Below are 25,529 nucleotides of genomic sequence, written 5' to 3'. Positions count from 1 at the left end.
GGTATGTCTTATTTTGGGGAAAACAGGGTATTTTAAAGAGGTTTATTGTATGCCATCATGAAATCCCTTTATAAATGGTAGAAAAAAGAGATCTCAATAGATTAATGAAAGTTTACAAATTGAATCCTTTGAATTTATTGTTCTAAGGTCTGAATGTAAACAAGTATAATAAGGTTGAAAAATTCTGCTTGGTTTGAATGGGAGGGGGATGGATGGCCAGCTAACATTCACTTACTGTAACCTATCATCGAGAGCATTAAGCAGCATTCTGTATTTTCCACTTACTCTAGATAAAGAATTCAAGTGTCCAAAAACAGACCAATTAATCTGATAATAATCAACCTAATCCCTATACAGAAAGATTTATAAAAAGTACTGTGTGCATTGCAGTATTTCCTTTCTAAAGCAGCTTTCCTTGCTGACCTTGAGTGACTATGAGATAGTTGAGATGAATCTGTGCCAAATGTCCACCAGAATCTACAGAGAATATTCTTTGGGACTCTGGTTCTTTGGGACTCTGATGGATTACTAAATTTGTTGAGCACTCTGTAACTTTTTGTGACAAACCCCTTGACAACAGTTTTATAAGCCTACAGAGAAGCCATGATGCTAAAGTTACTGCTAATGTCAAGAAAAGCTTGTGTACACCCCCCCCCCCCCGATGTGGGTACTAGTTGAGTTTTTAATTTCTAATTCATAAGGCTAAAAGGTTTGCTTAATGGATGCTTACAGCTCTTTCACCAAAGATTATTATTTAAAGTGATATCTCAACATTCCATGATATACAACAGCTTTCAAATATTATAGCACTCATGATTGAATCCTGAGTTGTCTGTATTAAAAGAAAAAGATTTAATACAATTTTTCCCTATTTGATATAGCTGGTCTTACCACATTTAACTTTAAATCTGTCAGTTCCTAGTACTTTGTTTCCATCCATCTCCTTTTCCATTAATAAGCCTACAATTGCCTGCTTAGCATTCTGCTAAAACTCATCAAAAGTTCAACCCACAGATTTTCAATTTAGTCATTTTCTATCAGATTAATTTGACCAATGAACCATGAATAATGTTATTTATGGGCATCAGCCATATAAGCACAGTCTTCCAGGCTCTGAACATATGAATTATACTAATGCTTGTAAAAATTAAGTCAAGGGGTCTTGCTTGTTTGAAATAATTCTATTAATACAGTATTGCTCAGGTTTTAAATTAAGTCTAAATCTTGCACAAAGAAAAGCACCATATTAACATTTAAGAGAAATGGGAAAATTATTACCTTTAACTAAACAAAAAGTTTAACATGGACTGATTAGGATCTGATGGAATTTGATTGACATCTTTAGTCACTTGGCACCTATTGATCTGGTATTATCCAGAGCTATGAAGAGCCATGAAGTATAGCAGAGATCAGTAGTAGCAGCAAATCCTGTAGTCCAAAGGGGAAGAGTGAAGAGAAATTTATTCCCCCAGTAACCCAAGAAAACTTAGAAGTCCATGGTAGTGAATCAGGCATCCAGCCTGATGGACAGAAATGCATTTCTGTCTTACATTCTGGCAGCCAGGCTGCTTTGCAGAAGGAGAGCCCTAAACCATTGTCCTAATATAATTTCCAGATAATTTGCAAAGTCTTCATACATTGTGCATGTGCAAAGGTAATTTTTCGCAAGCTATGCATTTCAGACTGATGTTTCGGATATCGATCAGGCTGAGTTTTCAATTCTCCATCTATTCTTTTCTTCTGAGTGAGCAATTTACTCTGTCATGAAGCCCCTGCACTCCTCTGTTCCGGTGAAGAACAAACTATGTTGGATGTAACCTTCACTTGCTAACTTAGTGGGTTCTGGCAGAATTCCCTATTAACTGTAACAAATATTTTTATGCTGAAGCCCACAACACCTTAAGCAATAGGCAATGCAAAGCCATGTTAGATTCAATCCCTATCATGGACTATTTCATCCCACAGTAGAGGTTAGGTCCCACAGTGGTGAAAGGTGCAGTTTCATCCCAGTTCAAGACATTTAGTTCTTTAAAAGTTAGTTCATTCCATGCTCTGGTCAAGACACATTTTCCATAACAACATAGGTACTTAACAGAGCAGTTTTAGAGTGTGCACAGAAGGAACAAAAGGATCACATAGACATCTATTCTTTCTGAAGAGAAATCCTGTAACATTTCCAGTTTGCTGTTGTGGTAGACTATTTCTTAATTGCAAGAGCAATTGATTCCATGACATCTAGAAGCATGCCACAAATACTTTAGCCATGTGTTCATTCAGACAATTTAGTTTGAGGACACTTTTATGGGCTTGTTCCCACAGGAACTGTTCAGAATCTTTGGAATAAATATGCTCTGACATTTCATCTCAGGTCTTCTCTAATTTCGTCACCACTCAGCTTGACTAGAAAGTCTTAATAGAGAAACGATTGCATGTCTTTAGTTTAAGAGCTAGTGTTCTCTCATGTATCTGAGAATACACTGGGTATCTGCTGGACAAGATATTACACAGCCTAACATTTTTTAAGCACACACACACACTTCTTACAACTAGAAGCTTCTTCAGTCATTGTACTATTTTTTATTGATGTTTCCCTTGATGAAATGCAAAATAAACTACCATTACTGAGCTCTTCAGTGGGATCCCAGCTGCTTTCACTATGATGAATGGCATGGTTTTTTTATGTGGCATGCATTCATTTAAAGAAATTCAGTTTACACTGCTTCAGGGCAACTTTATTCCATAACTTTCTTAAAATTAAGGAAATGTTACTGTCTCCTGACAGCTGCAGTTGGTAGCTATTTTGAATTTTCTTTTGTTTTTACGAAACAACACAGCAACCTCAATTTTTTTTTACGTCCAATCATGGATTCCATCTCTGCAGTGATTCTGACAAATGGGCAGGATGGCAGATGAGAGAGTTGGTTGAAGAAACAACCAGCATTACAGGTAACAGTTAGGATTGCAAGATTTATTTTGGCCCATTGAAAGTAATTCTGCAGTAGAATATTGCTCTAGAATTGACTAATAATTAGGCATTTATAATCAGACCAGGAGAGTCTTGACTCTTGTTAGTTACTTGGCAGTTGGTGGTGCTATGGCATTTGAACACAGCATTTAAAATATAGCAGTTCTGGGACCATCACAAACCATTTAGCATGTATGAGTGTGCTTGATTAATGATATTTGAACAGTATGTTTTTGGTGATAACAAAAACCACATTTCATAGGGAGTTGATTTGTTCACTTCCATAACAATGTTAGAACTGGCAAATGTGTGTAGAATTGTATCCTAAAAAGATATTTTCATGTTTTTGTTTTTTGGTTTTAATAAGGCGCTTTTCTAAAAGGTCATCATTCTTTGGCCAGTTCAGCCAAACAGGCAATAGAGACAGCTATTTTAGACAACAGAGTTCAAGGGCATTCTCTGAAGATGCCAACCACAGATGCTGGCAAAATGTCAGGAATAAACTCTTCTAGTACATGGCCACATAGCCCCAAAAACCCACAAAAATCTATGGATGCTGGACATGAAAGCCTTCAACTTCACAGAGTTCAAAAGGTTCTAGAGTAAAAGCAGAAACCACTGAGAAAAACATAGACTTACCCAAATTTGGAGGGGGGGGGAGAGTTCCCTGCTATGAGCCTCAGTCTAGATATTGTTAGAATACAATTCCCAAAGTCCCCAACTTGGCCAATGAACCAGGAAAATGGTAATCCAGCAATATCTAGGGATTCAGAGTTGAGAATAGTTGTCCTAAGGACTACATAGTTTAAGGTACAGGGGCAATTGTGTCCTTCCTTCAACTCATTTTCCTACGTGCATATATATGAATGGACATGTTTTTTTCTTTTTACATTGAAAGTATATCTTTATTTCCTTCAATTCACATAGGGGAAAAATTAAGAGACAGCAGCATTCCACTCTATAGTATGTACGTTACAAGCAGTAAACCATAGGCGTACATTTATGTGTGGCCAGTGGATTCTGATGTGCAAGCTGATGTGCACGAACAGCTTATTGATGCAGACCATCACAGCATATGGCAGTGCTGTGTTGTATTCTCAGAGAAGTTCCAAATAAGAACTACAACATTCTTACAAAATTGAACTTTTAATAATTGGTCATGATAAATTTGTTATTGTAAGTCTGTCATAGTTTTATTACTATAATAGCCAGAGGAGACTCCTAATAATTGTGTTACATATCTAGGCTGACAGTTTAGAGTGTTGTCTTGTTAATTTAGTTGACCTCTGCCTTCCAGTGTTTGATTACCACACAACCTATCTTCTTTCATTAACAGTGTCCCCCCACCCCCCCAATTCTAAATAATTACCTGTTATCAGCAGTTAGCATCAAATACCAGAGACTAATTAGTGTCAGAAACAAGTCAGGTTGTTTAATTCATTTTAGAGTTGTGTTTTATGCCAATGCATGGGATGTCAAAAGAGTTAAGAACCCCCAATAGTCTATAATATTAATCCCACTGGTGGGATCATAACCTCATTTAGCCATTACAAAGTCCTATAGGTGTATGTGCAGATGCAGTAATTGATTCTTGAAGGATTTCCAATCCCTTTTGTTATTGTTCTTGTTTTTATATTAGCTTTGCTCTGATGTTTTTGCAGCCACATATTTGAAACAATTCCTCCATGTTATATTATGAACACTTTGTACACATTTCATACATTACCTTGATGTTGACTTAAAAAATTATTAGGGTCTGATGTACAATTCTCTGTAGGGATGTCTCAACCATTCAGTCAAGGGAACCCATGGAGATCATGAGCTGAATGAACAACAGTAGTGTGTGTAGTCTTTATGGGTTGCTTATCTGGGAATAAAAAATATATTCGTTTCCTTTTCCCCTTGCCAGAAATGAATGAAATTTCAAGTTGCCTAATAGGTCTACATGTGCACCCAGCATTGTTTTCTCCTGGTAACAGTGTTTCCAAGTATTTTCAATGGGAAAGGGAGGTTATATGTGCCCTGACTACACAAGCTGAAACTTGGACCCAAAATTAGGGCAACTTCAGTGGGTTTAGTGCCAGTTGGTCTTCTCAGGAGCTTATCAGATGAACTTTAAAACTGCCTCAGGCCTCCCTGGCTTCATCCGGGACACAGGATGGAGGCAGGGTTTATTGCATGCTAAATCACCACCTGCCATCAGCTCAGGTCCAGGCCGGGTCCCAGCCGCACTCCACTAGCACTTTTTCAAAGTTGGAATGTTTCCAGCTTCTAAAAAGTGCTGGCGGAGTGCAGCTGAGACCCGGGCTAATGGCATGTGGGGATTTAGCATGTGATAATCTCCACCTCCATCCCACATCCTGGCTGCAACCCAGGAGGCTTGAGATGGTTGTAACGTTCATGTGATAAGTTCCTTAGTCAGGCTGCAACTCCCTGGCCAAGCTAGAGCAAAGTAAACTGCATTTCTAGGAGAATAAACAGGGCACAGGAGATTGCATATCTTGTCTTAAAGGAGACTTGTTCTTTCAGAAACATGATTAGATCTTAAAACAGTGATGCATGACTGCCCAAGGTCTGGGGCCTACAGACACACCCTTCACAAGACAATGCATTGCCCACCAATCTTCCACATTTTAAAAACTTCCTTTAAAATATATTTACTTTAAAAATTGCTGTATAGAGTGCATAACAGGAAATTTTACAATGCCCCCCAAAAGGCAGTTTTAGGCCTAAGAGAGGCTTTTTTAAAGACCCAGGATCATTTTACTTTTTGGTTTTGTTGTTGTTTTAAAAAAGTATTGTCCTGGCCTGAAAATTAGGTGAAATTGTACTGCACAGCCTGTAGGGAATGTGATAGCCATTTCAGTAAAATTAAAAATGCCTTCCTTGGGGATATGAAAACGGTATTGGGATTACTTGCAAACCACACTTTCCCCATGGTCACTTTAAAACATGTGACTTTGCCCATGCACCTTGTTTTACTCAGGAAATGTGCTTCATTTTGCTACTGGGCATCCAAATTGAGTGGCATGGTACCAGAGCGAGCAGCAGTGAGTCTGACAAGAGGGTAATAGAAGCACAAAAATCGATAGAGGAAACATGAGACCCATTGTCCACCTTAGCATTAGTGGGAGGCAGAAATTTCTTGAGTGACATTTGTGTTGAAACAATAAGATTGAAGACAAAAAAGGAATATGAATGGTCTTTATCTATGTCTATTAAAAGGTAACAAACAACATGTATAACAAAGCATTCCTAACAAATGTAGACAGAAGATACAAAATTAACAAGAGCAACCATGGCAAGCAAAATAATACACAATAGCAAATATGCCAAACAATAAAAACTACCCTGAAGCAAGGTAAGACAAAATATAGCACAAAAGGGGAAAGGCTGAGAGAAAGGGAAAGTCACAAAAGAAAGCTAGCCGTATAAAGGCTCTGCAGCTGAATAAAATAATGCATACAGCTGGAAGCTATTTCCATCTCAGTAACTCACCATTAAGTCTATAATGACCAAAGTTCTAGATCTTGTCTATATTCCAACAAGTTGAGGTTTCTGAATGCATTTGCTTGGGATGAACACAAGTGTACTGGTACATTCCAGGCTCTCAGTCTTTGATACAGTGTAAAAACAGGCTTTGAGAACCTATTTTGCAGATTATGCTACATTTATCATTGTTAAATATGCCAAACATATTTATGGTACCATTCGTAGCAAGTATTGTATATATGTACTTTATTTGAGGCTTGTGTTTTTCCAGTGCCGCTTCTTGTTTTCTTGTTCAACTTTTTTTTAGAAGGACAAAAAAAGTAATTCATTCTCCCATCAGTACAGATGTCCTTAGCAATTTTTTATTGTTTCCATTTTTTAACAGATGTGGTTTGACAGTAACCTCTTTACAGTAGTAGTTGATTCATATCATCTTTGCAATGGGCACCATTTTTGTCACTAGTTAATTTTTAATCAATTTTCTAAACAGCACCAAACCACTTTTCCTTGATCCAAAATGCACTGCAGAAATAATCCAGTTTGAGGCCACTTTAGCTGCCCTGGCTCAGTGCTAGGGAATCCTGGGAATTGTAGTTTGTTGCACCAGAGCTCTCTAATAGAGACGGCTAAATGTTTCACAAAACTACAGTTCCCAGAATTCCCTAGCACTGAGCCAGGGCAGTTAAAGAGGTCTGGATTATTTCTGCAGTGTGTTTTGGACATTTGTATGACTACTTTAAATATATATTAAAGGGTAGATCAAGTGATTAGGATACTGACTCTGTTGACTGCAAGACTGGCAGGTTGGCAGTTCGAGGCCTGGGTGCCACATGATGGGGTGAGCTCCCATCACTAGTCCCAGCTTCTGCCAACCTAGCAGTTCGAAAGCATGCAAATGCAAGTAGATAGATAGGCACCACTCTGGTGGGAAGGTAAACAGCATTCTGTGAATCATGCTGGCCAAATTATTACAGAAGTATTTTGCCAACGCTGGCTCTTCAGATTATTAATGGAGAGAGCACCACCCCTATGGTCAGAGACACGACTTGACAACCTTTTCAACGGGGAATACTTTTACCTTTTTACCTAAACTTATAATAATAATAATAATAATTACATAGTTTATTTATATTTCCCACCTCTCCCAGTTGGATCAAGGTGGGATTACAACCTAAAATATATCCAGAAAACAGTCAGTAAAGCACAGCAACAATAGTATTTTTAGTTAAAAAAAACAACTCAATCATTGATAACAGCAGTAAAAAGAATTCCAAAACAATCATAGTCATAGGGATAGAGCAGTATCTCTTATATGAGTTCGGGCAGGTATGCCCGCCAGAAGAGAATTGCCCTCTTGAAAGCATCCAAGGAGGTAATAAGATGAATCTTTTCTGGGAGGGTATTCCACAATTTTTGGAGAAACAGCTGTGAAAGTTTTTGGGAAATTGTTACTAGTCTAGTCATTTGTAACTCTAATATGTACTTCCAAGATGTTCTGCGTGTGCGGAGCAGATTATGTAGGGAGAGGCGTTCCTGCATGTAACTCAGCCCCAAGCTGTGTAGGGCTTTAAAGGTAATAACCAACACCTTGTACTGTGCCTGGACGCTGATCAGCAGCCAGTAAAGAGATTTTAATACAGGTGTTATATGGTCAAACCTGGAAGAACCGGTGACCATGTTTTGGATCAGTTGAAGCTTCTGAATTTGGCACAAAGGTAGCCCCATGTAAATAAGACTGTTGTATGCAGTAGCTGTATCTCAACATTGGAATATATAATTTTTTAAATGATGGATTTTTTTTAAAAAAAAAAATCCAGTCACACTATTTTAGTAAGGTAATAGTAACGGTAGGGACAGGAAAGGTCATTGCATATTAATTAAAAAAACATATATAGTGACATAGAGCTATTACCCCATAATGCTAGTTTTTTTTAAAAAAAAGGGCATTATGTTATTATAGATATATAGCAATAATTACTTGTAAAAGTAACTTTTTAAAAGTAATTTGTTCACTTCCATTCCTAAAATGGCCATGCTGGTTGGGGAATTCTATGGCCATATATGCTGGGGGGGGGGGGGGATTCTGGAAGTTGCAATCCCAAAAATAACTTTTCCAAACCCTAGTCTGGAATCAACCCTGATGCTTTTGGTTTGGGGAGGTGTTCTTAATCAAATAATTCAGCAGAGGAAGGGTGGACTTTGAGAAGCCCTTGCTGCTTGTAAATATCTTCTGAGACTCATTAACTACACATGCTTAAAGAAGGTTCTTATTTTATGACCTCAATATTAGATATCCTGGGTCAAAGCTATTTATGGCAGTATGGTTTAAAATAATTCATCGAAATCTGTCTAAAAATGGGCTCAGGGCCTCAGGGGAACTGTTAAGAGGGCAAGAGAAAAATCCATGTTTTTTTCAACAATAGCAACAGCACAAATGAATGTAAACAGACTGTTTGGGGTTTATTATTATTATTATTATTATTATTATTATTATTTGTAATGGCAACATATAATGAGATAACAATTCACTGAAGCACTTGAACTATATTTGGAGTAAAAAATGCAATTTGAACTTCATTACCATGGAACCCAAGGGGACCCCTGAATATTTGTGAGATGGCATGTGGCAGGAGATCTACCAGATAGTAAGGAAGAAAAAAAAAATTAAAAGAACAAGACAAGGTTGTGTGTCTCTGTGTGTGTGTGTGTGTGTGTGTGTCTTCGAGTCACCTGTGGACTTATGGTGACACCATGAGTTTCATAGAGTTTTCTTAGGCAAGGTATACTTACAGGTTGTTTTGCCAGTTCCACCCTCTGAAATAGAGCTGACAGCAACTGTTTTAGTGGAATATAATGTTTATATAAAAATATGCAGAAAAGATGACCAAGGTTTTAATGGAGAAGAATTCATGTAAAGCCATATTTTGAAGATGTCAAAGTCTGCTGTTTATATTATGCCCTGTATACTTGTTTATGAAGAATGATGTGTTTGAATAAAATGATTTTTTTTGTTGGGGGGGAGGAATACACCTCAAAAAGACACAGGGGCTCTCTGTGCCCTGCTACATGATTTGATATTTTCCAAGCTGAATGATTGCAGTATGTTCTGCATGAACTGCTTTTCAAAATATTCACTATATTGTTGTTGAATGTTGTGAACTACATTGATGTAAACTCCTCTAGGGGCCAAACAGACTATCCTTTTATGCCACCATCTGCGTAGCTTCATTTTGACACTGCACTTCAAGAAGCTGCCCTGAAGCTGCCCAGAAGTTGAGAGACCACCCAGATGTGGGCAGCTTTATGATGCTCCAGCAGAACAGAGGGGGCGTTCCCACTTGCGATTTACAACGCTTTAAAATACACCGGTATCAGTTAAATTGATTCAAAATAACCCTGGTCTTATCCCACGTTCCGAATCGCTTTTTTTTCTTCGTTCTCATTTACCAACTGATTCACTTTAAGTGATCCTCTTTCATTCCTATTCAAATAAAACGGTGTATATATAAACCGGTTTTAGCATTATTTCGTTCCCACTCACCATTTTGGGGCTGTCAATCAAAGCAATGTCATCATAACATCACTTTTAAATTTTGCGGTTTGTTATAAAAGAGCCAATGAGGAGGCGCTTAAAGTGCCGAGTCCTGCAATTATTCGTGGGGAAGGATGGTTGAGGGAGAGAAAACTGCCTCCCCAAAGCACTTCTGCTGCCTTGGAAAAAGACCCCAGGCTGGGGGAGGCTGCAGGCAAAGCGAATTTAGGGAAAGCTGCTTCCAGAGGAACTATGGGATGGGAGCACTCTTCCCAAAGATTCTCTTTCCAGGGTTGGAGGAGAAGGCAGATTCCGTTTGGGAAAGAGAGATGGAAAAGCTCTATTCCCCCTCCCTCCCCGATTGCTGTGCATCCTCCCTCTCCTCCGTTACAAATGGTGTTCAATGATACACACACACACACACACACACACATCCAGGGTTTCCTGTGTCTCCCCAGATTGGGAAAGAGAGATGGAAAGGCTCTATTTCCCCAGAGATTGCTGTGCATCCTGCCTCTCCTCCGTTACAAATGGGTTCTCCCCACACAGAGAGGGGAGGTTGCAATCCACCGGGGGAAGCCTTTGGCAGATGCAGCAGGCGCTTGAGCGGCCGGGACTTCAGGCGCTTAAAGTGCTGAAGAGATTAATCGCCTGTAAACCATTAAAATAATTTAAAAAATCCTTATCTCTTATTGAAAGACCAGGAGGCGCCTATGAGTCCTGCAATTATTCGTGGGGAAGGATGGTTGAAGGAGAGAAAACTGCCTCCCCAAAGCACTTCTGCTGCCTTGGAAGAAAGACCCCAGGCTGGGGGAGGCTGCAGGCAAAGCCCTCCAAAGAGCCCAGAGATCAATGGAGGAGGCTGCAGGCAAAGTGAATTTAGGGAAAGCTGCTTCCAGAGGAACTATGGGATGGGTTTTGCAGGACATATTCCCACTTCATGGCTCTACAGACAGCCAGGGATCCCTCCAGACAGCCCAGAGATCAATGGAGGAGGCTGCTGGAAAAGCAGGGAGGGAGCACTCTTCCCAAAGATTGCTGTGCATCCTCCCTCTCCTCCATTACAAATGGTGTTCAATGATACACACACACACACACACACATCCAGGGTTTCCTGTGTCTCCCCAGATTGGGAAAGAGAGATGGAAAGGCTCTATTTCCCCAGAGATTGCTGTGTATCCTGCCTCTCCTCCGTTACAAATGGGCTCTCCCCACACAGAGGGGAGGTTGCCATCCACCGGGGAAGCCTTTAAGAGTCCTTTGGCAGATGCAGTCGCTTGAGTGGCCGGGACTTCAGGCGCTTAAAGTGCTGAAGAGATTAAGCGCCTGTAAACCATTAAAATAAAAAAAATATCCTTATCTCTTATTGAAAGACCACAGCGGACAAAGGGGTGAGGGAAGCAAAGATGGCGACAGCCACGACGGATGAGGACAGAAAGGGCGACTCCCCCAAGCCAGCCCATCGCGCTCTGCTCCTCCCATCCAGCTAGCCCGATTTCTGAGGCTGATTGTTCCTATTTAAATAACCCAATTTCTATCTCGAATCAAGGAAAAAATGTTGGTTTGACCCTTCTATTTTTTTAACACGGGTTATATGCCTTTAACACGGATCAAATTAAAATCCATTTGACGATTCGCATTTTAGTGGGAACGATTGCAGGTTGCTCTAGAACTGTTCTAGAGTTAATTCGGTTTCTAATAGGAACGATGTACCTTGGATTCGATTTGTAACACGGAATAAAAGCCAATGGGAACACCCCCAGAGTTTACAAAGCACACATTGCCAGAGCATCATGAAGCTGCTATGGCGCTGCAGCAAGGCTGGCAAATCCAGCTTTTCCCCAGCCAAAAAAGTAGTGGATCTTATCTGCTCCTTTTCTGGCCAGGTTCAAGGCAGATTGGGGCTGTGGCATGTGTTTGTCATGGCCCCAATCCATCTTTGGAAGGAGCAGCTTCAAGCTGCTCCTTTAGGGCCACCTGTTCCAGCCCTTACTTTTCTTAGCCATTTAATAAGGTTTCATTGAACATGCAAACTTTAAGAATCAGCCTTTTCTAAAATACTTGAGCAAAGATATTCATCCAGCCTTTCCGTAAGGCTCTTTCTTCTCTGTAGGTTTTGTTTGTTTGGTTTGTTTATTTTTGGTTAAGTCAGTGCTGAGCATATTCCACCAATAGATCATGTCACTGAATTCCATGTGGGGACATCTGTGTTTGGTTCTTAGTTTTATACCTCATTGCCACACAAACATACCTTTGTTTAATCGTGTTTCATTACAGTTCCTAAAAAAAACATTTATTCACTTTGAAGCAAAGCAAACAGTGACACAGCTGTAAGTTCATCCAGAATTTTCAAAGATCAGTAATGAATGGCATGTCAGGTTTAGGATAATATTAATTTAGACTTCACATTGCCCTTGCTGCAACTGTTGCTTTATTTTATGCAGTTAATTTTCAAAGTATTTGTGTTTGTCTCTTGCAGCATAAAAAGGAGGAAGCAAGGAGCAAAGGAAGAAAAAGTAGGAATGTAGAAGCACCTTTAAGACTAACTTAAATAAAGACTAACTAAAATAAAACCTGCTAAAATAAAAATCATTTAATCTTAGAGATGGTGCTACATATCTTCTTTTTTCTTCTCCTCTCCATCCCTTCCTCTTATTTATGCAGTCATGTAAATTGTGTTCTTGTTATGCAGAGCCCCAAATAACTCTTGACCTTGGTCCTAAAGAAACCTTCAGTAAATCTACACTGTAGAAATAATGGAGTTTGACACCACATTATCTGCCATGGCTCTATCCTACAGAATCTTGGGACTTGTAGTTTTGTGAGACACCAGCACTCTTTGGAAGAGAAGGCTAAATAAATTGTAAAACTACAAATCCCAGGATTCCATAGGCTGCAGCTCTAGCACTTAAAGTAGTGTCAAACTGTTTTATTGCTATAGTGTAGATACACCTCTAGAGTTCAAGACATATTAAGGAAATAATTAACATGGTGTATTTTAAAGTCATCAGTGAAAAACGTAAGGAAAAATAAGTCATAAGAGTATTTTTAAGAACTATATAAGAAATACATAAGTAGTATTTCTAAGAATATCCACCATTGAGCTGGTGCTGTGTAAGTATATGCTGCCTCTAAGTGACAACTGAGAGAGAGGAGGAACCATTTCTCATCATTCAACAGCCTTCACAGTGCTGACCTCCTGCAATATGGTGTCCCACTGATTAAGGATATTGATGGGAGAATTACTCTCTGCTCAATTTTAAATTTAGTATGGTAAACCATGCCATTGTCTCTCAGACAGTTTAATTTATTCTCTATCCAGTTCTGAAAACTTGTAGTCCTAATGGCATGTGCTATCTGGTAGAAGTCTCTTCTTAAAAAGAAGGGTAAGAAGAGAGCCCAGATAACAGGCTCTAGTTAGCATCTGATGTGGTTGGTAGTCCTGACTTGGAAGCAGAACCTACCCCATTGTGTGTAAGCCCTGAAAAGCAGGACTCTCTCTTCTGAACCTCAGAGAGAGAGTAAAGCAGCATCAACAGAGGGGTAGGACCTTACTTGTCATGCTACAAAAAGGAAATACTGAGCTAATTATGCTTGCTGTGCTGATTTACAGATGGCTATATATTTGTAGCTGGATATAAATTCTGATTTCTATGTATGATTGTGAAAGCTGAAGAGTGAAGAAAGCTGATAGGAAGAAAATCAACACATGTGAAATGTGGTGATAGAGGAGAGAATTACAGATACCATGGATTACCAAAAGGAAACGTGAGTGCATCCTAAAGCAAATCAGGCTTGAACTTTCATTAGAAGCCAAGAAGGCAAAAATGAGACCTCCATACTTTGAGATGATGGGACTCATTGGAAAAGACAATAATGCTAAGCAAAATGGAAGGCAATAGGAAAAGAGGAAGACCACCCTATAGGTGTTTTGACTCAATCAAGGAAGCCACAGCCCTGAGTTTGATCATATGATCTCTTCCCTGAGCAGGGCAGTTGATGACCAGGGCTCTTGGAGGTCTCCCATCAATAGAATGGCCATAAATCAAATTCAACGTAATGGCAAACAACAAGATTAACAGCAGCAGATTAGCACAGCCAACTCTATCTGTTTGCTTCAAGATGCTATCTCTGTTCTGCTCTCTCTGTTTAGGATAGGGTAACATTTCCTGCAATCCCATTTTCTGACTTTCAACTTGTTTCTTGGACTATTATCTTCAGTGGTTCCCTGCTTGGCTTATGACACTTCCAGGAATATTTCTAGGAATATTTTTCAAGCTCAGATCCTGGATTGCATTGGCCAGGCTTCTGCCTTCATGAATCCTCTGTGTTCAACCCTGTTCTGGCTTTGTTTGCCCTGTACTTGCTCTCATGATTTGCAGTGGCAACACCAAGGGCACTCACCACCATGAAACAGTACACCTAGTTTCTGATTTTCTCACTTACCCTTACAGCATTCTAGCATACTCTGCCCCATATTTGCCAGCTTCCCTCTGCCACAGCCCAGAGCCAGGCACCACCTCTAGTGTTATTTTTCCTCATTTTTCCTTCATGTTAGGACACCAGGTTCTCCATATCTTTCCAAAGGAAGTACACTAATAATTTATAGTATTTTCACCAAGTCAACATCCACATTCTTTTCTCACCTACTGCTCCAAGATGTTCTCTCACCCCAGCCTTCCAGAAGAATGACCCCATCTTGCTTCATAGTCAGGACTGTAAAGAGTACCACCATCCATCACCAAGAACATAGCTAAATGGGTTTACGCACATCCTTAAGCTTCTACTATTAAAGACAGAAAAGGTATTAGATGTCAGATAGACATCACACCAGCAATGACTGACATACTGCCAATTTATTTTGCTACAAATACTCTTTTCAGTTATTCTGGTCTGAAACTGGATGGTTGGAAGATCATGAGAGAAGATAGTATAATATTAGCTTTAGCGTTTTTAACCACATAAAAATATAATCTTTTCAATACAATCTTACTTTGCTCAAAAGAATATATTATTAACAATGAAGGCAGTGTTATAGTTTTTTGTGGGGTTTTCGGGCTATGTGGCCATGTTCTAGAAGAGGTTTTTTCCTGAAGTTTCAAAAACTCTTCTAGAACATGGCCACATAGCGCGAAAACCCCATAAAAAACTATGGATGCTGGCCATGAAAGCTTTGACGCCACAACGGAGGTAGTATTTGTTGTTGTTTTTCATTTATTTGTAACCTCTGGTAGGTAATAAAGTGAAAATAAGTTATGAAAAACATAACTTGAAGATGGAAAATGCCAAAAAGGAAAAGGGGATACTTGCTTGTATTCCACCAAAAAATCCTTGACTATCATCATCATCATCATCATCATCATCATCATCATCATCATCATGCCACTATGGTTTCTAGATTGCAAAGCACAGTATCATCAAATCTAGCAGTGTTGAACATAACAGACTTAGTTGCATTAGCTAACAAGTAAGTGATTTTCTCCAAGTCATTTTGGTTAGCTACAAGTTCTAAACTTCTCTTCAGAAACTTATCTCTTGGGGTTTTATATATCTTACAATTTGCATATAGTGTATATTGTCTTCAATATCCCCACTTCCACAAAGATTCCTTGGGAATCTTTTTATATTTCCCTTCAATGTAGTTCATTTTCATTATCTGGAATCATAGGGCTATAAAAGCCCTACAAAGAAGAGATTGAGTTATTTCTGATAAATATTTTTCCTCTCCAAAACATACTTTTAGAAAAGGGAAACTAGAAGAGAATTTTGAAGCTCTAATGACATTAATATCCCGCAGAGCATAATGCTCTTGCATCCTTTCTTTGATGATTTTCCTACTATGCTGTATATCACAGATTTTAGAATTATAGGGTCCAGGCCAAATTTCTTCAAATTTGCCTCACATTCTGATAGCTATGAATTTTTATAGACAGAACCTCTTTGTTAATCAACAGCGCGAGTTACTAATTCATTGTCTGAATATTTCAGTTTTACAAAATAAAGAAATGATGCATATAAGAGGTAATAAGATATAGGCATTAATCCAATTTCTGCTCGCATATAGCTGACTGGTACTCCTGGTGGAAGGCCCAATATTGTTCTTAAAAATTTATTTAGTAAGACCTCTAATGTATTTGTCTTAATATTTCCCCATACCTCTGCTCCATATGTAATCTGTGATATGACCTTTGCCACATAAACCCTTAGAGTTGGCACAGTTGCATTTCCACCTTTGATTCTAGCAAATTTTAAGACAGTTTGAATAGATCGTTGTGCCTTCAGATTTACAGATGTCAAGTGGCTATTCCATGAGCCGTTTTCAGAAAAGCAAACCCCTAAGTAGTTAAATTGCTTGACCTGTTCCAGGTGAAACTCATTCAGTACCCATTTATGTTTGGGTGGATGTTTGCCAAAGACCATAGCCTTTGTTTTTGTATAGTTCACACAGAGTTGTTCTTTTTTACATACTTCCCCAAAAGTTTTCAATAATCTTCTCATACCTATTAAATTTTGTGCCAAAAGGACCATATCATCTGCATACAGTAGAATATTAATTTTCCAATTTCCTAAGGACACAAGAAAATTAGAGTTATTGACCAGTTGAGCAATTATATCATTTACATAGATATTAAACAAAAATGGGGCAAGCAGACAGCCTTGTCTCACACCCTTTGAAGTTTTAACCTCTTCTGATAATTGTCCTATTTTACTTACTCTTGGATATTAGTATTTGAGTATACATTCTTAATTAAGAATAGTAAGCCTCTATCCATTCCCTACCTCCACAATTTATGCCATAACCTCTGCCTGTTTATTCTGTCAAAGGCTGAAGTTAAATCTACAAAGATAGCATATAAATAATTTTATGGGTACTTGTATATTTTGCTCTCAGATGGTTCAGTACAAAACAGTGGTCAGTAGCTGATCTGCCCTGTCAGAATCCAACCTGTTCCTCACTAATCATATTGTTTTGATCTGCCCAATCTTCAGCCTTGGACAGAAGATAACCTGTATATAATTTTGAGGTGACATCTAACAAACTAATAGGATGATATGTAAAGTTGAAGGCTTTCATGGCCGGCATCCATAGTTTTTTGTGGGTTCTTCGGGCTATGTGGCCATGTTCTAGCAGAGTTTCTGATGTTTCGCCAGCATCTGTGGCTGGCATCTTCAGAGAATAGGATGATAGTTAGCTGGTAATGTTTTATCTCCCTTTCTAAAGATAGGAACCACAATACTTTGTCTCCACCTATTGGGAAATTTCCCAACTGAGTTTATAAAAGTAAAAAGCTTTGCTAATATGGGGGCCCACCAGTACAAATTCTCCCAAAATATCTCTGGAGGAAGCATGTCCTCTCCAGGTGCCTTCTTTCTATGTAGACTTAAAATTAGTTGCTTCACCTCAATTGGTGTTACTGCACTTGGTGTTACATAAAAAGAATATTGAACAGAAAGTTTGAACAGAACATGAATGATGTTAAATATCAAGGGGGGGGGGGAATAACACCTAAAGCTGAAAGACTCTTTTCTATTTTATCTAGTATAATGTTCATAGGAGTAAATCACAACATTGAGATTTATAAGCCACAACCTATGCAAAGATGTCACCAGCCATCTGCCACCTCTAAGCATTGGCTAAGGAGAGGAAAACTATAACTTTTCATGGCCACACAGGCCATCACAAACTATTGTAACAACAAAATGTCTGTGTTTTATGTAGTAAATGGTCCCCTTCCTTGAGTAACACTATGTCTATATGATAAGTTAAAGAAGAAGGGGAAAAAAAAACCCTCCAGTTTTTACTGAAGTGATAAACCCAGGTACATTGTTTTGGAGCAGAGATGGATGGTTGGTTATATGACTGAATGCTTTTTCCTACCAAAAAAAAAAACACCCTACCAGGCCGGGGAACTAGAATCCTTCTTCCTGACATCCAGTTTTCCACATGGAAGAAGAAATCTTTGCTTTCTTTTAATGGAAGGATATTCAGGTCATGTGGCTCCTAACTACAATTCAAAGATTGTGTGGTTTGATGTTTGAAGTCAAGATGAACCTAATCAGTGAGAATTAGTCCTTATACTATTTGCTGTATAAATATTTCTTATGAAAAGTATATAAATAAAGTGAACAAAAATAAGAGAATTATCCATTGTTCAAATATCTGATCTAAATCCAATGTATAGTAAGGTTATGAGAGAAGTCATATATCTGTTCTTGCACCATTTACAAGATGACAGTTATCTATCCTCAAGACTTTTAATGTCTAGCGAAAAAGAGAGTTAATTTGGTTCTTGTCCTGCATATATTGCCCTCAGTCTAGAAGTCTTTATCACAACCTTTGAAGTTTTGAATAAAAAAAGCTTATTTCCTAGAAAATTGCTTTTTCTTTCTTCACCAGCTGTGAGGGCAGCAACAAATTGAGATTCTTATCAGCAAAGCTCCATGAATTATGAATTGAGGAGATGAGAGAAGAACAATTTATTTGTTATTATGTGTTACTATATAAAATAGATACTGATGCGTTATATAAAATTTGTGTCTGTCAGAGTGATCTGCAAAAACTGACACTGCCTGCCATGAGCTGCCTCTTCTTTAGCTATCTTGGCTAGAGTTCCCTCCCTGCAGAATCATATGATCTCTTCCCCCTTGACATCTGTAACTCTGGAATATAAATGGGTCACGTTAGAAAACAACGTGAAAGAAATGAAAAATGTCTTTGGGAATTAGTGATCGTAAAATCATGACAATCTCAGACATGACCCAAGATGAGATATCCCATGTAGTTTTGCCACTAGCCAGGAAAAGTGCTCTTAATACAAAGATCCAGCCATTGCACCAGAATACAGTTCAAAGAGCTTTGGTAAGCAAGAGCCCTTCAGTTACACATTTCCCTAAGGTTCATATTATTAAAATGCTGATGCTGTCTGTGTTCCTTTTAGGAACTTATTTTCCAAAGTAAATTCTGCTTCTATTAACAGTGTGCTTTACAAGTAGATTTTGGGACAAGTGTGCACAAATTGAACCATGTCCTTCAAGAGGACAATTTAATGACATAGAAGAAGTAATTGTTTTGTTTAGATCCATCCTTTGGTATTTTGCCAGTGAGGGGGTAATTCTCAGTTATTTATAATCTACAGACTTTGTAAGTTAAATTTCTAAAGAAATGTCGGAAAAATATGCAAAAAAGTACATGTTCATATAGAATCAGATTAAACATCCCCTTTATGTCTAGCAGTAGACTCAGTAGGCTCCCATTGGCAGAGGAAACAGGCTGTGACTAATGAGAGAAGACCTACAAATGGATGTGATTAAAGTTAACTGGAGGGCAAAATTGTCCTGGTATAGTATTATCATATTCAATAAGATAGAATTATAGAACTGAAAAGAGACCACAAGGGCTGTCCAGTCCAAAATGCTGTTTACAGCAAGTTCTCTTTATCTTGAGATTAATGGCCGGAATCTTGTATGGAAGTTATGCATTTGCAGGTGGATCTACATTTGCAGAAATTAGAACTGAACAGTTTTGCATCATCAATATCCCTCTTCTGGGGTGTCACTTGGTTCAAGCTGAACTACTGTACCCACTAGTGATGCCATTGAATGGGACCAGTGCACAATGAGACCAATTCACTTTGGTCCCCTCTGTGCATCAAGCTCTCTTGCTATTATTTCAATACACTAACAGGATTTCTTAGTGTCTCTTCTAAGATCTGCCACATACCTACTTTTACAGCCTTTAAGAAGACTCTTAAAATGGATCTCTTCCAGCAGGCCTTCCCTACCAAGTTCCTCTCCCCGTTTATTGTGACTTATGTCACTCTGTCCACCAATTCTTCTCTTAAATTTAATGAGAAGAATTAAATTAAAATTAATTAAAATTAAATTCTTACCTCAAGAAGAAGAGCCCCCCCCATGCCAACTGTCATCATCAGGCCTGAAAGGGAGTGAAAAAGAAAGACCCAACTCCATGAGGCCTAGCTGTGAATTACCGTGAATTACATCGCTCTGTTTTATCTTATCTTATTTTATTGTATTTTATTTTATTGTATTCTCAAGGTATTTTTATTGCTGTAACCTGCCCAGATTCCTTGTGATTGGATGGGCTATATTATTATTATTATTATTATTATTATTATTATTATTATTATTATTGTAAGTATACATAAAGTTATGTTAAATAAAAGTTGACAGAGGATTCCAGTGAAAGTTGTCAAATAGTAATTGTGGCTGCATCTGCACTGCAGAAATAATCTAGTTGGACAAGACTTTACCTGCCATGGTTCAATGTTGTGGATACTGGAAATTGTAGTTTGTTGTAGCATTAGAGCTCTCTGATAGAAGACTAAATGTTTCACAAAACAAAAATTCCCAGAATTCCATAGCATTGAGCCATGGCAGTTAAAGTGGTGTCAAATGGGATTATTTCTGCATTATGGATTCAGCCCTAGTGACCAGATTCAGACCTAATTAATTGTGCTGGCTTTCCATGATATAATGTACAGTAATTGCATTAAATTACTTGGATACAAGGAGCGTTAGAAAATACATTTGTGCAGTACTAAGAACCCATGTCAGTGTGATGTAGTGGTGTGGCCATTGGACCATAACTTTGGAGCTCATGGATAGATTCCCTGCTTGAGCATAAAAACCATTTGGATGACCTTTCACAATTTGCACTCTCAGTGTCAGAATAGGGCAATGGCAAAAACCCCTCTGAAGAGACATGCCTAGACAACCCTATGATAGGTTAGGGTCATTGTAAGTAAAAAATGGAGGCACACAACAGCAAGAACCCATGCACACAAGTTAGTGGAGTTACATTTTGTGGAGTACAAGGAACAGGGGCAGAAAAATAATGAACATGATGATGCCATGCTGCAGGTTTCTTTCTTTCTTTCTTTCTTTCTTTCTTTCTTTCTTTCTTTCTTTCTTTGTAGCAGCTGCATGTGTTCTGGAATGCTTAGTTTGGGCTTCAGGAGTGCACTATTCAAGATGACACTTCTTTTCCTCCACTCATTTCAAATGTCTGCTAAACCTTCATCACTGCTTTGCAGAACTGCCTCTTTTACACTTACCTGTTAGTTGAGTAAATACTTAAATTAAATGGACTTCTGTCTTCATATTAAGCCAAAGTGGTGCAATTTCACTGTTGTTCATCAGCTTTCAGGAAAAATGGATTTGGACTATGTGCTCGGGCACAGAAAAGAACTACCAGAGTGTTCATCAGTGCTCTCTAGTCAAAGCCATTCCAAGTCATCGAAAGCAATTGATGTTCCCAAAAAGATGCCAACAGCTATGCAGTTTATTGTGCCAGGCAGCCCTGGGAGAAAAAACAAGGGGAGAAAGTAGTAATTTGCCTCAAAGCATTCTAAAATTGCAACACCATTTATCTCAATTAAATCATGGAAATTCTATCCAAATAATCTAGGACGATGATGAAATGACAAGATAAATCCTCCCATTTTTTTCTTTGTAAATGGGAGTGTTTAATCCAGGTGGGAAAATGAACTGATTTGTGCCTTTCACTTTGCAGGGTTTATGTTAAATGAAGGGTTTGTGTTTCATTCAAAAGCATGCTTTATTTCTCATAACCAGAATACAGGTGGAGATCATTTTTTCTCCTATAAAATGAAATCTAAGCAGAAAGCTCTTACAGCAGCTGTGGATCTATGTTGTCTATTAAAAATTTAGAAGAGCATAAAATGTGGCTTGCCTCTCTGCTTCAATAAATGTACAGAACAGAACAGTTATGTGAGAAGAGAACATAGCTGTGACATTTATCCTAGCAAATTCAAAATCTATCATTTTTCTTTTCTGAAATCACAAGGAACCACCCTGCACAAGGGAAAAGCAGATGCAGTCCAGGGACTGCTTGTTCTCTTGTTATAATGATAAGTTTCCTTCTAGCAGACAAGAATACTGTGTGCACAAGGAACAGAAACATGATTTAAAACTTTGCTGCTTGTTAACAATGAATCATTACAACGACTGTAAAATATCTTAAATCTATTTTGACTTTCAAAACTTTGGATAACTTTTTAATAGACATTTCCCTGCATCAGAACAACCATCATAGCATATTATCTAAACTCCATCACATGTCACTTGTACCAGATTAATCCTATTGTGCTGACAGAAACAACTGCAGCAAGAACTATTGGAGTGAAAACAAATGACACTGAGATAGAAACAGATTAGAAGTGGCCACAGCTTGATGAGTGCAGTTTTCCTATACTTGGTTGATATAGATTTTTCTTGGGTTGGGTTGCCAGTGTAAATCATATCATAGAATTATAGAATCATAGAGCCATATAGTCGGAAAAAACCACAAGGGCCATCCAGTTCAACTCACTGCCATGCAGGAACATATATGGAGTGAACATGTATATTTGGCAAATCCTGTTATGAAGCAGATGTGTCAAACTCTGTTCTAAAAGAATGGGTGTTCAGTATATCAGAGGTAGCCCAAAAATGCAGTGGTTGTAAGACACCAATACGTTGGTAGCTTGGTATGGGGAGAAAGGCCAATGTAGTAAAGTTAGATTCTGAGGAAAGATTAATAATAATAATAATAATAATAATAATAATAATAAGCTTTATTTGTATACCACTTTTCCTTTTTTTTTTTTTATATTAATAATTTTATTTATTACAAATAAAGTACACATACATAACATATAACATATAACATATAACATAAACCAATAACATTCGTCTCTATCGTCCCCTTCCCTCCCCCCTCCCCCTCCCCTAAACTTAAAATACCTTCCATACTCCTCTTCATACATTCCCTAGACTAGACAACACAAAACTGACTTCCTTGGTCTGAACCCTTACCGTTTATTTTATTGACTCTAATTGTCTATCTTTTTGTTAGTAGTAACTGATTTTGTTTTGACTTCACCTATAATGCTTTTGACTTTCCTGATCTTAATTCATTCTCCTTGTTTATATTACTTTCTTAAACATTTAATTTTCTTTTAAACTGACTTACCTACGTAAGTACCTTGTTAGATTTTGTCTTGTATGTTAGGCCATTTTCCCCTTATATAACTATACAGTTTTTCCCAGACCTTTCTATCCTGCTTCCTTTTTTCTTTAGCTTCGGCATTTATGGCTAAGTTATCTCTTAATCCTTCTGAGATTATATCTATTTCCATCATTTCTAACAATTTGAGAATCCATTCTTCCAACATAATGTCTTTCTTTTTTTTCCAGTATTTTGCATACGTTAATCTGGCAGCTGTTAACATGTAGAAAATTATTTTGCCGAATCTTCTTTCTATCTCATCCTCCAACATATTTAATAACAAAATTTCAGGTTTGTGCTTTAACTCTATATCCAATATTTCTTTAATTCCTTTAACTATCATTTTCCAAAAATTTTCTGCATATATACAATTCCACCATAAATGATAAAACGTACCTTTCTCCCTTTGACATTTCCAACAATAGATTTGACCATTACCATAGATTCTACACAGTTTTTCCGGAGATAAATGCCATCTATACATAATTTTAACAAAATTTTCCTTTATATCCTGACTTACAGTATATTTCATTCTTTGTCCCCACGAAATTTCCCATTCTCTTAATTCCAATGATTTTTTACAGTCTTTCGCCCATTTGATCATGTTTTCTTTAACTAGATCTCCTTCCATCTGGTAATCCAATAATGTCTTATAGAATCTTGATAGGGCAGCTGGTTTCTCTTTCAACATTATTTCTTCTAGTTTCGAGAGATTTTCTGTAATTTTCATTGTACTTTTATCCACTCTAAATCTAGCTTCCATTTGATAATATAAAAACCAATTACACTTAAAGCCTTCATCTTTAATCTGTTCTAAAGGTTTCATTGCGAATCCATTGCCCGTTTTTGTTAATACATCTTTATACCTCAACCAATTTTCTTTTTTTTGTACATCAGTATTAAACAATGCTTCATGGGGGGATAACCAGAGGGGGATATCTGAACTGATCCATCTTTTATATTTCTCCCATATTTTGTATAGGGAAGCTCTTATAAAATTATTTTTGAAGGCAGCATGTACTTTAGCTTTATCATAAAACATATAGGCGTGGTATCCAAATCTAAGATCATGACCCTCTAGTTTTAGTAATTTCTTATCTTCTAATCTAGCCCAAGCACTTAACCATTCTAGAGTGCATGCTTCATAGTAAATTTTCACATTAGGAACTGCTAGCCCACCTCTATTTGTTGAATCTTGCATATAATTTTGTTTTATCCTTGGTTTCTTGCCATCCCAAATGTATTCTGAAATCTGTTTTTGCCACTCTACAAAAAGTTTGTCATTTTTAATCACAGGTATGGTACGAAATAGAAATAATATCTTTGGAATTAAATTCATTTTAACTGCTGCGATCCTTCCCAAGAGAGACAACTTCAGGTTTTTCCATTCTTTCATCTCCCTCTTCACTTCCTCCCATTTTTTAACGTAATTGTTCCAAATTAAGTCTGCATTTTTATTTGTTATTATAATGCCTAGATATCTTGCTTTTTTGGTCATGTTAAATCCTGTCATGTCCTTTAATTGTATCTCTTCTTCTCTCCTCATATTCTTGGTGATAACATTTGTTTTATCTAAATTTATCTTTAATCCTGAGATTTTTTCAAAGTCCTTAATATGATCTAACAAAACTGATATACACGTGGTGGGATTTTCTATTGATACTGCAATGTCATCTGCGAAAGCTCGGACTTTATAGAAATCACCCTTTATATTCACCCCCTTTATTTCTGAATCTTGATTTATATGCCTGATGAAAATATCTAAAGTGATCACAAATAAAAGTGGGGAAAGGGGACAGCCTTGCCGTGTTCCCTTTTTTATTTCTATTGTTTTAGTTCTGCTTCCGTTGATTATTACCTTCGCTGTTTGTTTTCTATATATTGCATTTATCCATTGAAGGAACTCCACCCCTAATCCTATCTGTTTTAGTATCATTTTCATTAAATTCCAGTCCAAATTATCAAAGGCCTTTTCAAGATCCAATAGAACTAAGGCCATTTGTTTTTGATTATGAACTTCATAGTACTCTATTATGTTGATAATTTGTCTAATGTTATCTTTTAAATGCCTGTTGGGGATGAAGCCACATTGTTCTTTAGAAATTATCTTCTCTAATATTTTCTTAAGTCTGTTTGAAAGAATACTAGCAAATAGTTTATAATCTTCATTCAGAAGAGAAATAGGTCTATAACTATTCATGTCTTCCTTATTTTTCCCTTCCTTTAATATTAAACAGACATTGGCCTCTTCCCATGTTCTAGGCATATTTCTTTCTTTGATGTTATTCATAGTTTGAGTTAAAGGATCTTTTATTTCATCTTGAAAGGTTTTGTAGAATTTAGAAGTAAAACCGTCAGGACCTGGGCTCTTATTATTTTTAAGGTTCCTTATAGCTTTCTCTACTTCTTCTTTAGTAATTGGTTGATTTAATTGTTGACTAAGATCCTCTTCTATTCTGGGTAATTTGCATCTCTTTAAATATTCCTCCATATCTTCTTTTTTCAGTTCT

The 25,529-nt window shown here is 37.6% G+C and overlaps 1 protein-coding gene across 2 annotated transcripts in view; it reads left to right on the top strand.

Moving 5' to 3' along the window:
* Window positions 1-25,529, top strand: part of SPOCK1 (SPARC (osteonectin), cwcv and kazal like domains proteoglycan 1) — a 684,049-nt gene that overhangs the window by 426,206 nt on the left and 232,314 nt on the right. The gene's annotated exons all lie outside the window — the stretch shown is intronic.

The sequence above is a fragment of the Sceloporus occidentalis genome, unplaced genomic scaffold, assembly GCF_023333645.1.
Source record: "Sceloporus occidentalis isolate IW3139 unplaced genomic scaffold, rSceOcc1.0.p SCAF_1, whole genome shotgun sequence".
Lineage (NCBI taxonomy): Eukaryota > Metazoa > Chordata > Lepidosauria > Squamata > Phrynosomatidae > Sceloporus > Sceloporus occidentalis.
Note: the sequence above shows the minus strand (reverse complement) of the source record. Positions and strands in the feature narration are given on the sequence as shown.